This window comes from Heteronotia binoei, chromosome 4 (assembly GCF_032191835.1).
Source record: "Heteronotia binoei isolate CCM8104 ecotype False Entrance Well chromosome 4, APGP_CSIRO_Hbin_v1, whole genome shotgun sequence".
NCBI classification, from domain to species: Eukaryota; Metazoa; Chordata; class Lepidosauria; order Squamata; family Gekkonidae; genus Heteronotia; species Heteronotia binoei.
The window spans coordinates 164,395,066-164,409,708 of NC_083226.1; the positions used below are offsets into that span (position 1 = coordinate 164,395,066).

Genomic DNA, 14,643 nt, shown 5'->3' on the forward strand with positions numbered 1-14,643 from the left:
GGTAGGACCAGAACCAATGGGTTGAAATTAAATCAAAAGAGTTTCTGGCTGAACATTAGGAAGAACTTCCTGACTGTTAGAGCGATTCCTCAGTGGAACAGGCTTCCTCGGGAGGTGGTGGCTTCTCCTTCCTTGGAGGTTTTTAAACAGAGGCTAGATGGCCATCTGATAGCAATGAAGATCCTATGAATTTAGGGGGAAGTGTTTGTGAGTTTCCTGCATTGTGCAGGGGGTTGCACTAGATGACCCTAGAGGTCCCTTCCAACTCTATGTTTCTATGATTCCTTTATTAAGCATACTTATTAATTTCATTGAAGGCCCATGAGTTCTTGTATTGGGAGAAAGGGAGAAAAGTATTTCTTGTTCTACCTTCTCTTTCCCGAGCATAATTTTGTAAACCTCTATCACATCACTGGGGCTAGGAATCCCAGTCCTAAACAGAAGCAAGACTGACACGGAAAATGATATTAAGCTGAATCTGCACACCCCTGTATATTATTGTTGCATTACAGCAATAATTAAAGTATCGTTACATTAGAGCAGTGATTCACAACTGGATATTTCTGACTGGTAGAGCAAGAGCACAAACTAACAAAACATTCAACAATGTGGCCTCAGTTGCCTAGGTGAGGGAACAGACAAGCAGAACAATTAGGAGCATGGTTGCCAACCTCCAGGTGGCATCTGGAGATCTCCTGCTATTACAGTTGATTTCCAGACTATAGAGATCAGTTCTTCTGGAGAAAATGGCTGCTTTGGAGGGTGGTCTCCAAGGCATTTTTTTTGTAGCAGTAACTCCTTTGCATATTAGGCTGCACACGCCTGGTGCAGCCAATCCTCTAAGAACTTACAGAGCTCTTAGTACAGGGCCTACTGTAAACTCCAGGAGGATTGGCTACATTAGGAGGGTGTGGCCTTATATGCAAAGGAGTTCCTGCTACAGGAGAAGCCCTGGTGGTCTCTATGGCATTATACCGTACGACTTGGTGGACAGAAGTAAATACAACAGTCAGCACCATGACATCCATAGGCACCATGTTGAAGACCTCTGCCTTTACCGCCTTTCCTCTTTTAGAGAGCTCAAATGTGGCCTAGGAGCTACACTAACATTGCAGTCCTAAGCAAAGTACGCCCGTCTAAATCCATTATAAATTTAGTGCAGTGGTTAAGAGCAGCGGACTCTAATCTGGTAGAACCAGGTTTGATTCCCTACTCCTCCACATGCAGCTGCTGGTGTGTCTTTGGGTCAGTTACAGTTCTCTCAGAGCTGTTCTCTCAAGAGCAGTTCTAAGGCCCACCTATCTCACAGGGTGTCTACTGTGGTGAGAGGAAGGGAAAGCAGATTGTAAACTGCTCTGGGACTCTGAATGAAGGGTGGGGTATAAATCTAATCTCCTCCTCCTCCTCTTCTTCATCTTCTTCCTCTTCTTCTTCTTGATTGACCAGGATTGCATTGTAACTCCCTCAGCCTGGCGCTGAACATTCCTCTATCTGCACTGAGTCTCCAAAAGGCTACGGGAATCTGGACTAATTAACTCTCCTTGAAGGTTGAGCAACAAACTGACACCGATAGGGACAACAGCCTCCTAGCAAAAGAGTAATCCTATCATTGTCTAATGCCTGTCACATTGCCTGGGTAGTGGGCCTGGCATTTGCCAACCACAGACGTGCCTGGAAGTGTAAAACCATCTGCTGGGTGATGCCTATTAGCATGCAAATAAACCCATTAAAATTCACAACCCCTTTCAACAACCCACCAAGGCAATTCGGATCGACTGTATCCATTTTACTCCTTCATCTACGAGAGGGCAGAGGGTGCTACAATGACAGGCTGAAGGGAGATTATATTTTTGTTTCTTAAGATGGCTTCCGTAAGATGTCCGCGTTTGTGTGAGGGGCGCTGAGGATCATTTTGTGGCCACGAGGCCTACAGGTGCGCATCCATATCTCAACGCAGCTTTCAATTAGACACCCAGGGATGAAGCCGTTTAATTGATTGGAGAGTTATTACACCTTTAGTCAGCTATCATTTTAATTACCGATTGCGGCCATTGCGATTATTGAAGTGGCGTCAACGCGAGGGTCTAGCGATTAAGAGTTTACGAAACAAAGGCCAAAACAATTCCGAGGTAATTAGCCTATTAATATTCAGTTGAGAACCAAAACTCGAATATATATATATATATATTTATTTTAAAAGGATTTTCATTTTAAACAAGGTTGATATGTTTCCCCCTCTAATCCTCAAGCATTGATATGAATGAACAGCCGTCACCACGATGCCGCTAATCGCTCACCCCTCTATGGGATGTGAAAGTCATTTAGAATAAGCCAATTGTCCATCAGGACAAAAAGCAAAATCCCAGCTGAGAACCTGATTTCTAATCTGTTTTATTAAATATTTGCACTTTGGTATTGAGAAAGTGGGATTTCTCTCTCTCTCTCATTTGCAATGTACTTTGCCTCTGCAATCAGCTTTTTAAACAATCTCCTGAGGTGTTTGTGATGAAGTCTTGTTAATGGTGAATGTGCTTCTTTCAAACACATTAGAGGCTTTCTGAGACCAAGAGAAAAAATAGGAACAGTCTGGTTATCTCACTCCTGTGTTTTGGCTGCCTTTAATCATGCCTATTAAACACAGTAATAGCAATGAATGACCAAATAGGGTTGCCAGCTCTGGACTGGGACATTCCCGAAGAGTTTGGGGTGGGGAGTGGAATCTCCAGGGCTTTTTTTTTGTAGCAACAACTCCTTTGCATATTAGGCCACACCACCCTGATGTAGTCAATCTTCCTGAAGCTCACAGTAGGCCTTGTACTAAGAGCCCTGTGAACTCTTGGAGGATCGGCTACATCAGGGAGGTGTGGCTTAATATGCAAAAGAGTTCCTGCTGCAAAAAAGCCCTGCGAATCTCCTCCCCAAAATTCTGTTAAAAACTTAGTGTTGCCAGGGATGACGGCTCTCAGTAAGTATTTGAAGGGCTATCGCTTAGAGGAGGACAGGGAGCTGTTTCTGTGGGCAGCAGAGGAGAGGACTTGCAAGAATGAGTTTAAATTAACAGTGAGAAGGTAATTAGTGAATATTAGGAAAATCTTTTTCGCAGTAAGAGCTGTTCATCAGTGGAATCAGCTGCCGAGGGAGGTGGTGAGCTCCCCCTCACTGGCAGTCTTTAAGCAGCGGCTGGACAAACATTTGTCAGGGATAGTCCTGCATTGAGCAGGGGGCTGGACGAGCTGGCTTCTAGGTGTGGAATTATAGCAGAAGCTCCTTTGCATATTAGGCCACACTCCCCTGATGTAGCCAATCCTCTGAGAGCTTACATAAAAGAGCCGTTAGCTCTCGGAGGATTGGCTATATCAGGGCTGTTTGGCCTAATATGCAAAGGAGCTCCTGCTAGAATTCCACCCCTGGCTCCTTCCAACTCTGTGATTCCATGCTGATGCCATTGTGCTACTGCCTGGAGTATTCTCCGGAATGGTTCCATTTCTGTCAGAGATGCAGGGTGTTTTTACATTGACAGTTTGTGACTCTCTATCACCGCAATGGAAACTCACCTTTTACATTACCTAACATTCTCACAACTGTTTTCCATCGTTGCTGCCTGAAGCATCTACATTTGCTTTGGTGAGATGAGTTCCGGTGCTGCTGCTACGACGTTTTTCTCGAAACTAGTTTTGATCCGGTCATTTCTCTTCAGGAGTTTCAAACTTGTATTGTAGAAATTTTCATGCGTTTTAAAAGACTCCTCCAAAAGCCACAAGGTGCAGTAATTTGCATGAGAACTGACAGCACTTCAAATTTTTACATATAATTGTTTGCCTCATCTTGTAATTTAAATTTGTATTGTTTTTGCAGTGTTGACACGATTTCGAAACAATCATATACGTTTAACAAAGCAGTGGTATTCCGTCTGCCCTCTGATCAGAGAACCCCCCCCCCCCCCCAAATTGAAACGCTTTCAGCAGGAAATATAGAAGTTTGGCTACGCAAAATGAGTGCAGCAAATCCACAAATGTAAAAGGAAAATAATTAAAGCGAACTCTAAAACTCTGGATCAAACTGAATGTAAAAACACCCGCAGTCTTCTATTTTTTTTTCTCCTGATTTCTTTTCTCTCTCTCAGAATTACAATATTGCAATCAGTTTTCCACATCTCACTCTACCAAAGGCTGCTTCCTACTCGTGAATTCTTATTGAGCTCTATATTTGTTCCTTTGCCTTGAGTTTCCCCCCAAATCTATAAAATATTGTATCTTTTAAATAAGAATATTTCAGCCACCGTACCTCACCTTAACCACCTCTGGAGGCAGTCAGCCATGAAAACACAAAATCTTTACTAATGATTTTGGCCTTGATCTCTCTGTTCCCCTCTTTAGTCTTGCTAAATTCTTGGGGGCTGAAAGGTTTCTGTAATTATCACGCAAGCCCGGCATCGAACTCAAGTACGAAGGAATATGACCAAAAGTCATGAGAGAAATGCAGCACGATACATGGATTTTTGAAGAATTAATGATCGGGGTCATTGAAGCAGAAGTCTAAAAATTTTGCCCCCTATGACATCTGTGTAATTAAGTTACTTTTGCATTCGATGACACATATAGTCATATTATGTAGACATCTTGAAAACCATTGAGTTTGCCATTAAAATATTTTTTTTTTGTTACAAAAATTCTGTTGCTCATTTTTCAAGGTGAATAAGGTGCTCTTTCCCAGTAAAGTCTCTCACAACCAGGGGTAGACTTCTAGCAGGAGTTCCTTTGCATATTAGGCCACACACCCTGATGTAGCCAATCCTCCTGGAGCTCACAGTAGGCCCTGTGAGAAGAGCCCTGTAAGGAATTCTAGCAGGACCTCCTTTGCCTATTAGGCCACACACCCCTGATGTAGCCAATCCTCCTGGAGCTTACAGCAGGCCCTGTGAGAAGAGCCCTGTAAGGAATTCTAGCAGGACCTCCTTTGCCTATTAGGCCACACACCCCTGATGTAGCCAATCCTCCTGGAGCTTACAGCAGGCCCTGTGAGAAGAGCCCTGTAAGGAATTCTAGCAGGAGTTCCTTTGCATATTAGGCCACACACCCTGATGTAGCCAATCCTCCAAGAGCTTACGAGGCTCTTTTTTGTACTTTCTTGGAGAATTGGCTACATCAGGGGTGTGTGGCCTAATATGCAAAGGAGCTCCTGCTAAAATTCCACCCCTGAAAGGGTATTATGGTCAAACTACAAAAGCAACTACACCGCGAAGGAGCATCTCCTGGATATTTAGGAAAATATTTAGGATATACAGGAAGATATTGAACAAATAAAATATTTAATAATAATAATAATAATAATAATAATAACAACAACAACACTTTTTATTTATATCCCGCCCTCCCCGCTGAAGCAGGCTCAGGGCGGCTCACAACATATTAATTCAATATAATACAGAGGGCTTCCGCCACTTGTCACCAGAGGGCGTCCTCCACTTGTTCTGTTTTGTGTGTGTGTGTGTGTGTGTGTGTGTATGTGCTTTATGACAGCTACCTCTTTTATTGTTCTTACTCTCATAAAACATTTCACTTTGTTTATGCAGTTTCCGCCATTTCTTATTTAAATACCGGTTACATGGCCAGGTGGCTGAAGATAACCAATTGTATCTCTTTTGCACTGAACACCTTACTGCGCACAGAGAATATGAACTTTAATCATATTTAAAATACAACACAACCAAAAATAATTGAGCAGAAATCCTTATTAGTAAGGTATTATTTTAGAATTGTTCTCTCTGCTGTAAGTGCAAATGTAGTGGGCAGAGTTGCCAGCCTCCAGGTGGGACCTGAATATTTCTTAGGGTTGCCAAATCTAATTCAAGAAATATTTGGAGACTTTGGGGATAGAGCCAGGAGACTTTGGGGGTGGAGACAGGAGAAAAAATGTGACAAGCATAATTGAACTCCAAAGGGAGTTCTGGCCATCACATTTAAACTTTTTAAATGCCTTCTCTCCATTGGAAATAATGAAGGATAGCGGCACCTTCTTTTGGGGCTCATAGAATTGGACCCCTCCGTCCAATCCTTTTGAAACTTGGAGGGTCTTTTGAGGAGAGGCATTGGAAGCTATGCTGCAAATTTGGTGTCTCTATCTCAAAAAACAGCCCACCCCCAAACTCTAGATACCCGTGGATCAATTTTCCATTATTTCCTATGGGAATTGGTCTCCATAGGGAATAATGGAGTGCCAGCAGACATCCTTCCCTCCCGTTTTCTGGTGACCCTCTCTGTTTGTGTGTGTGTGTGTGTGTGTGTATGTGCTTTATGACAGCTACCTCTTTTATTGTTCTTACTCTCATAAAACATTTCACTTTGTTTATGCAGTTTCTGCCATTTCTTATTTAAATACCGGTTACATGGCCAGGTGGCTGCGGATAACCAATTGTGAGGGGATGGCCTGCGGATAACCAAGTGAGGGAATGGCCTCCAAACCAGGAGATCTCCTGCCCCCATCTGGGGATTGGCAACCCTAATATTTTTTTGGTATTACAACTGATTTCCAGATGAGAGAGTTCAGTTCCCCTGGAGATCGTGGCTGCTTTGAACTCTGGCATTTTACCCTGCTGAAGTTCTCCTCCTCACCAAACCACACCCTCCTCAGGTTCCACCCCCTCTCCAAATATCCAACTGGAACTGGCAACCCAGAACTGGAAACCCTAGTAGTGTAGCAAGGGCCACATCAAAATGACGTCTTAATGTCACCAGCAATGCAAGCATGCTGTGTTATCTGGGCAAAGACTCTATGGTAACAGTACGAGTTTTTGCCCAAATCCCACTGCATCTTCGTGTGATGACATCACTTCTGGAGTGTGCCAGAAGTGACATCACCACATTGCTAGTGACATACGCCTAGTCCTCTTTTTGCTGCTGGTGAGTCTCCCACTAGCCAACTGATCAGTGCTGGGGGGAGGGGGGAGGTTTCAAGAAGAGGATGTCCCACCTCTGGTGGGGGCTGTAAGGAACAGTCGTGCAAAACTGTAGAAAGGGACACAAAATGTAGTCTTTCTAGATTATGTTATGGGAAACCGAAAAGTATGCTGGGTATCAAACCTCGAGTTTTAATCTGTCTATACTTTATTATTATTATTATTGTTCCACCCTCAGGCTGTGATCTCACACACGCTAAAGAATGCGCTTTCAATCCACTTTCAATGCACCTTCCAACTGAATGTTACAGTCTGAACTGGCAAAATCCAGTTGGAAAGTACATTGAAGGTGGATTGAAAGTGCATTCTTTAGTGTGTGTGGCTGCAGCCTCAGAGTAGCATACAGCATTCTCTTTTCCTTCACTCCACTGTCTTGTTCTCTTAATCACACCTGAAATCAGGGTTCACCCTGCCACACACCCCCTCCCAAAAATAAAGATACAAGAACTGTCACCAGGTAACACCAGGGAGAGGAAAAAGGTATTTTACTACTCAGATGTATTTAGACTGCCAACATTTTGTTATTTTTGCCAAGTTTAAAAAAATTGGATAAATGCAGCTAACTATCTTGGATAACAGTGAAGACAAAATTGCAGGCAAGGTCTCAACAACAGCTGTCTGTGAGGAAACACCGTTTTCTATGGTAAGTAAAAATGTAACATAGACAGGGGTTCTGCAATTTTGGGGTTGTGTTTTTTAAAAAAAAAAAAAACAAGTAAAAGATCTCAGTATTTGAATCTTAAAAATAAATCATTTGTCTCACAGTACTTCTTTTAGGATGTGATTTGGGATCAGGCTGACATTGTTAAGTATATATACAAATTTTGGAGAAAGGTAACAAATACTTACAGAAAACAAATCTCTCTCTCTCTCTCTCCCACCCACCGACCCACCTACTTACCTACCTACCTATGTATCTATTAACCAACCTGGATTACCAGGTCCAACTCAGAAAATATATGGGGATTTTGGAGATGGAGCCAGGAGACTTCCCCGTTCCCTAAAATAAATGAAATATAGCACTGCAGTTCCCCTGAATACAGTCTTCATTTCCTTGTCCCCCAGCAATTGCACTTCCACTAAATGAAAGTGAACATTTCTCACATGCTGCACACGCTCACTGGGAAAAGAGCCATGTGGCTCTACCTACTTGCCCCGCTCACTCAGCTTTTCTCTTGCTCAGGTTTAAAGGCACACACACAGTCCAAAGTGCAGGCAATTCGCAGACTTCTTTTAAACCTGCGCAGATTTAAAGGCACTTGGGGACTGTTGGGGTGGGCTTCCCCCCACCGGCCGATTGGCAGGTGGTGGGCAGGAGCCTACAAAACTGGGGGATCACCCCCCTCCCCAGGACCTGGAGACTGGAAAGCTGATTATCTTTCTTCCCCCAGTGGAAAGTCAGTGTATTGCAGTGTTTAGAATGTCGCCTTAGGACAAGGATCCCCAACATTTTTCAGCCTGTGAGCACATTTGGAATTGTGAAAACTGCTGGTGTCCATCCTTTTGATTGGTCATCTCATGTTTCATAATCCTGAATGGCTTAATCTGCTTCCCTGAATCCTAACTCTGGTATCAGCAAGGTTGTAACTTTGACATCCCTTTTTCCTGCCACACAACTATGATGTCACAATACTTATGGTCACATGCTTAAATCTCACTGGTTCCTGGTCTGGTAAGAAATAACAAAAGTCTTTCTTAAAATATTCACAAGAACATAAGAGAAACCATGTTGGATCAGGCCAATGGCCCATCCAGTCCAACACTCTGTGTCACAGAGTGGCCATTTATATATATATATATATATATATATATATATATATATATATATATTGTGGCTAATAGCCACTGATGGACCTCTGCTCCATATTTTTATCTAACCCCCTCTTGAAGCTGGCTATGCTTGTAGCTGCTACCACCTCCTGTGGCAGTGAATTCCACATGTTAATCACTCTTTGGGTGAAGAAGTACCTCCTTTTATCCATTCTAACCCGACTGTTCAGCAATTTCATTGAATGCCCACAAGTTCTTGTATTGTGAGAAAGGGAGAAAAGTACTTCTTTCTCTACCTTCTCCATCCCATGCATAATCTTGTAAACCTCTATCATGTCACTCCGCAGTCGACGTTTCTCCAAGCTAAAGAGCCCCAAGCGTTTTAACCTTTCTTCATAGGGAAAGTGTTCCAAACCTTTAATTATTCTAGTTGCCCTTTTCTGCACTTTTCCCAATGCTATAATATCGTTTTTGAGGTGCGGTGACCAGAATTGCACACAGTATTCCAAATGAGACCGCACCATCGATTTATACAGGGGCATTATGATACTGGCTGATTTGTTTTCAATTCCCTTCCTAACAATTCCCAGCATGGTGTTGGCCTTTTTTATTGCAATCGCACACTGTCTTGGCATTTTCAGTCAGTTGTCTACCATGACCCCAAGATCCCTCTCTTGGTCAGTCTCTGCCAGTTCACACCCCATCAACTTGTATTTGTAGCTGGGATTCTTGGCCCCAATGTGCATTACTTTGCACTTGGCCACATTGAACCTCATCTGCCATGTTGATGCCCACTCACCCAGCCTCAACAGATCCCTTTGAAGTTCCTCACAATCCTCTCTGGTTCTCACCACCCTGAACAATTTAGTGTCATCTGCAAACTTGGCCACCTCACTGCTTACTCTTAACTCCAAATCATTTATGAACAAGTTAAAGAGCATGGGACCTAGTACTGAGCCCTGCGGCACTCCACTGCTTACCGTCCTCCACTGCGAAGACTGCCCACTTATACTCACTCTCTGCTTCCTATTAATTAGCCAGTTTTTGATCCACAAGAGGACCTGTCCTTTTACTCCATGACTCTCGAGCTTACTAAGGAGCCTTTGATGAGGAACTTTATCAAAAGCTTTCTGGAAGTCAAGGTAAACAATATCTATCGGGTCTCTTTTGTCCACATGTTTGTTCACCCCCTCAAAGAAATGTAACAGGTTAGTGAGGCAAGATCTTCCCTTACAGAACCCATGCTGAGTCTTCCTCAATAACTCATATTCATCAATGTGCCTACTCATTCTGTTCTTGATAATGGTTTCTACCAACTTTCCCGATATTGAAGTCAGACTGACTGGCCTGTAGTTTCCTGGATCTCCTCTGGAACCCTTTTTAAAGATGGGGGTGACATTTGCTACCTTCCAGTCCTCAGGAACAGAGGCAGATTTCAATGAAAGATTACATAGAATCTGCTACCTGATGCACTTTCAACTGGAGGCAGGGTTGTCAACCTCCAGCTGGGGCCTGGAGTTCTCTTAGCACTATTGATCTCCAGTTGATAGAGAACAGTTCCCCTGGAGAAATGGCTGCTTTGGAGGGTGGACTCCATGGCATTTGGAGCATATGGAGCAAAGGTCCATCAGTGGCTATTAGCCACACCTTATAGTTGGAACTCTCTGTCTGGGGCAGTGATATTTTGTATTCTGGGTGCTTGAGGGGGCACAGTGGGAGGGCTTCTAGTGTCCTGGCCCCACTGGTGGACCTCCTGATGGCACTTGGGTTTTTTTTGATGCTATGTGACACAGAGAGCGTTTTCGCACTAGCGTTTACTCCGGCGTAGCACCCCATTTACCTCCGGATCTTTTCCTGGATTTCGCACATGTTGCTCCGGGGCTGCGGTTTGCTCCGGTGCTTCAGGGGTTTCACGCCGGAGTATGTTTTTCAACATGCTTCCGGAGTTTTTGAAAACCTCCGGATCCACTCCGCGGAGTTTGCTGTGGGAAATCCATCCACGCCGGATCGACTGCTTTGTGGGCGTCACCCTCTCCCTTTCCGTCCTCCCACCCCATCCACCCCCTTGGCCAATCATCAGCCGTTTGCGGCGCTTCCCAAAAGTGCCCGCACGGCCATTTTTTTTAAACTTCATATTTCTTGCGTAATTTTTTTTTTATTATTGACTTTAGTTGCGTTATTTCGCTGAAGCAGCGGGTATGTGAGGTTGCTTTTCCGATGTTACGTTATTTCGCAACTACGGTTGGGGGGGGGGAATCTAGTGCCGGCACGGGCCAAAGCGTTCATGTGTGTGTGTTTTAAAAAGGCAATGCCTCCCTCAGCTGTGCCACCAGCATTTCTGGACCTGCACAAAATCGCCATGTATAAAATGGGAAGTTGGAGTCCTGCATTCTCCTCCCTGGCTACATTCCGCTCGGTTAGAAACTAGACGCGAGCTCGCTCTTCACACGCGCCACAGAAGGGGAAGGAGAGAATGGGGCGGGGGGGGAGCTCTGGCAGCAGGAGTCAGTCAGGTACCCGTTGCAGCTGCAAGCGCCAGCCGGGGAGGGGGAAGAGCGCGGAGGAAGTCCCAGCTTCGCCACCCGGGAGAGAGCGAGGCTGGGAAAGGAAGAAGCTGCCACACACACACACACACACACAAACCCCTCGATTTCTCTCTCTTCGTTATTGCGATATTTCGCAACTCCGGAATTTGTGTTGGGGGGGGGGAATCTAGTGCTGGGATTCTTCACTGTGAATGCTTCTGTTAATACATAAAGGGCTGTGGAGGATACTACAGCTGCAGCCAATCCATAAGCAGAAGCGGCACACGTGATGCGGTTTGTCCACGAAAAGAAGGGGAAAGAACAGCTGTGACTGCTCGTTATGTTGTTACGTAGTTACGCAACCAGACTTGCGCTTAAAAAAAAAAAGATTGACAGGGCATCGAACTCAAGTCGATGCTAGTGCGAAAACGATTTGAGCCGGGGCTTCATGGAAAGCGACTCCACTAAAGAGGCAATGTGCGAAAACGAGGAAAATGATCCGGACATAATTGCGCCGCGGAATAAGGGGAGCAAACGCTAAGTGCGAAAACGACCAGAGTGTTGGACTGAGTGGGACATTGGCCTGATCCAACATGGCTTCTCTCATGTTCTTATTCTTCTTCATGGCAGCATATACACCACTGAAATCTTTCACCTCCCCAAATTCCACTCTCCCCTGGCTCTACCCCGTAAATCTCCAGAAATCGCTCAACCTGGAGTCAGCAGTCCTAATTTCCAATACCAGAACTTGGAACTTTACACATGCGAAACATGTACTCAACCTCTGCGCTCCAGCGCCTTCTCTTTTGAGCTGTCCGGCCAAACAGGAGCTGATCTTTCCACGTTCTGCTAGCCAAGCTCTTTTGGTAGCTTTTAATAACTCAAAATCGCACGGGTGATGAGATAACTTTGCTGGAGGCGACACTAAACGTGGTTGATTTTTTACAAAGTTAAGTTGTTAACTCTCAATAAACACCAAACAGAGCTACATCTGTTGGTTGCTGAACAGCTGGTTCTTGCAAGATGCAATGAAAAAGTGAACACTATCACTCAGTTTGGCGCGCAGTGGTGATTTCGCTGAAAGGAAGAGAACACTGGGATGCTACTGGAAGTCTGGGCATGAAGCATCAGCAGAAGGGGGGTGCTTTACAGCACCCTTGTTTTCCCGTTTTTCAATATGAACAAAAAAGCTGGGTGAGAATTATTCTCATTCTATAGTCAAGCATGAGAGAGGTTGGTGCAGGCCTATAGGATACAATGGCACACGAGGCACAGAATTAGTATCAATGACTCCTGGACATTCAAAGTTTCATCAGGGCCTCCCCTATCAGTTCTGACCCCTGCTTCCCCTTGGTGTTTACTTGGATTGTGTGTCTCCTTCTATGAACTAAGCTTCCCCCCCCCCCTAGTACATAAAGTGCTCAGTTCATTTTAAAGGTTATGCAAATACTATGAAGATTGATTCAGGGGGTAATTGTGTTGGTCAGAAGCAGCAGAACAAAGTTCGAGTCCAGTGGCATTTTTAAGACCAAAAATGCACTTTTGTGTGCATGCACATTTTCTCGGATACATCGAAACTGAAGTCCCCAGTCCATACATATTGGTAGAGATCAGTAGCAAATTAGCATTCCACAGTTAAGAAGGATATATCTGTCCATCAATCTCCAGTTTAGATATATTTATTTATTTCACTGTGTTTCTCCCCAGAATTAAACCAAAACAAATGATGACCACCTAAACATAAGAACATAAGAGAAGCCATGTTGGATCAGGCCAATGGCCCTTCCAGTCCAACACTCTGTGTCACATAAGAACATAAGAGAAGCCATGTTGGATCAGGCCAATGGCCCATCCAGTCCAACACCCTGTCACACAGTGGCCAAAAAAAAATATTTATACACACACACACACACACATATATATATATAGACACACACACACACACTGTGGCTAATAGCCACCAATGGATCTCTGCTTCATATTTTTATCTAACCCCCTCTTGAAGCTGGCTATGCTTGTAGCCACCACCACCTCCTGTGGCAGTGAATTCCACATGTTAATCACCCTTTGGCTGAAGAAGTACTTCCTTTTATCCGTTTTAACCAGACTGCTTGTTATTCTAATTTGTCCTTTGCATGTATTTCCCAGTCCTCCACTTGCAGCAGATGGGATGGCCTTGGGTCAGCCGTAGTTCTTGCAGAGTTTTCCTTGAAAGGGCAGCTTCTGGGAGAGCTCTCTCAGCTCCACCCATACCTCACAAGGTGTCTGTTGTGTGGGAGGGAGGTAAAGGAGATTGTGAGTTTGACCAGTTTCCCACTCGGCTTATGCCACTTTCATGCTCCTCTTCTCAGCGGGACTTCCGTCCGATTTCACACTATCCACCCCGGGGCTGCAACTAGCTTCGGCTTTTTCCTGAGGCAAACAGAAATCTCTAAAAACCAGTTTCTGTTTGCCACACGAAAAAGGCAAAGCAAGTTGCAGCCCCGGGGCAGATAGTGTGAAATCGGACTGAAGCCCCGCTGAGAAGAGAAGCATGAGAGCGGCATAAAGCCGAGTAGGTCTCTTGAGATTTGGAGTGGAGGGCAGGACATGAAAGCTTATACCTTGAATAAGACCTTTTTTGGTCTTAAAGGTGCCACTGGACTATCATCTGGGACACTGTATGGGGCCCTATGGTCTACCACTATGTCATGATCCTGGGACTAGCAAGGCCTGCAGGCCCCAGTAGGGTTGCCAAGTCCAACCCCAGAAATATCTGGGGACTTTGGGGGTGGAGCCAGGAGACTTTGGAGGTGGAGCCAGGAGACACTGGGTGGAGCTAGGGGGAAGGGGGAAACAGCGCCGGGGAGCGCCACGCTCCCTGGCACCCCCCAGCAAAGTAGAATGGATGGTGAATCAGGCTCCAAATGTTTTCTGTTGTTTTAGCTGCAGAAGATTCCCCTTTCGAACTTGCCATATATTGCTACTTTCCTTCCCAGACCCCTAAACTCTTATCTTCTCCCATGAAATCAGCAGTGCCCCGCAAAAGCTCATACCTTGCCACAAATGGTGTTAGTCTTTAAGGTGCAACTGGTCTCTTACTCTAATCCCAATGAAATCCAGTTGTCTTTAAAGTGCTGAAAACTTTGGAAGAAAATATTTGAAGCTTGATTCAGCATCCACGCTGTTTTAAACTTGTTCTTTCCCAGAAGGATCACCGAATTCTAGGTGAAACTATACAGTCGCCCTTGCAATTCCCTTCCCTTGGGAAACTCTAGTTTCCTTTGCAATGAAAATAATTCTTTGTATGCTCAGAGGCATGAAGGAGCATCTGCTATTGGTAACTTTACTCACGGGTCTGAGTTCTACATTAAGCACAGAGGTCCTGAGCCTTATGTTAGGGAAACAGGCGCA

General features: G+C 44.6%; 1 protein-coding gene across 1 annotated transcript in view; it reads right to left on the bottom strand.

Annotated features, from left to right (window-relative positions):
* DCC (DCC netrin 1 receptor) overlaps positions 1-14,643 on the bottom strand; it is a gene marked incomplete at its 5' end in the record, with an annotated part of 1,016,990 nt that overhangs the window by 285,332 nt on the left and 717,015 nt on the right. The gene's annotated exons all lie outside the window — the stretch shown is intronic.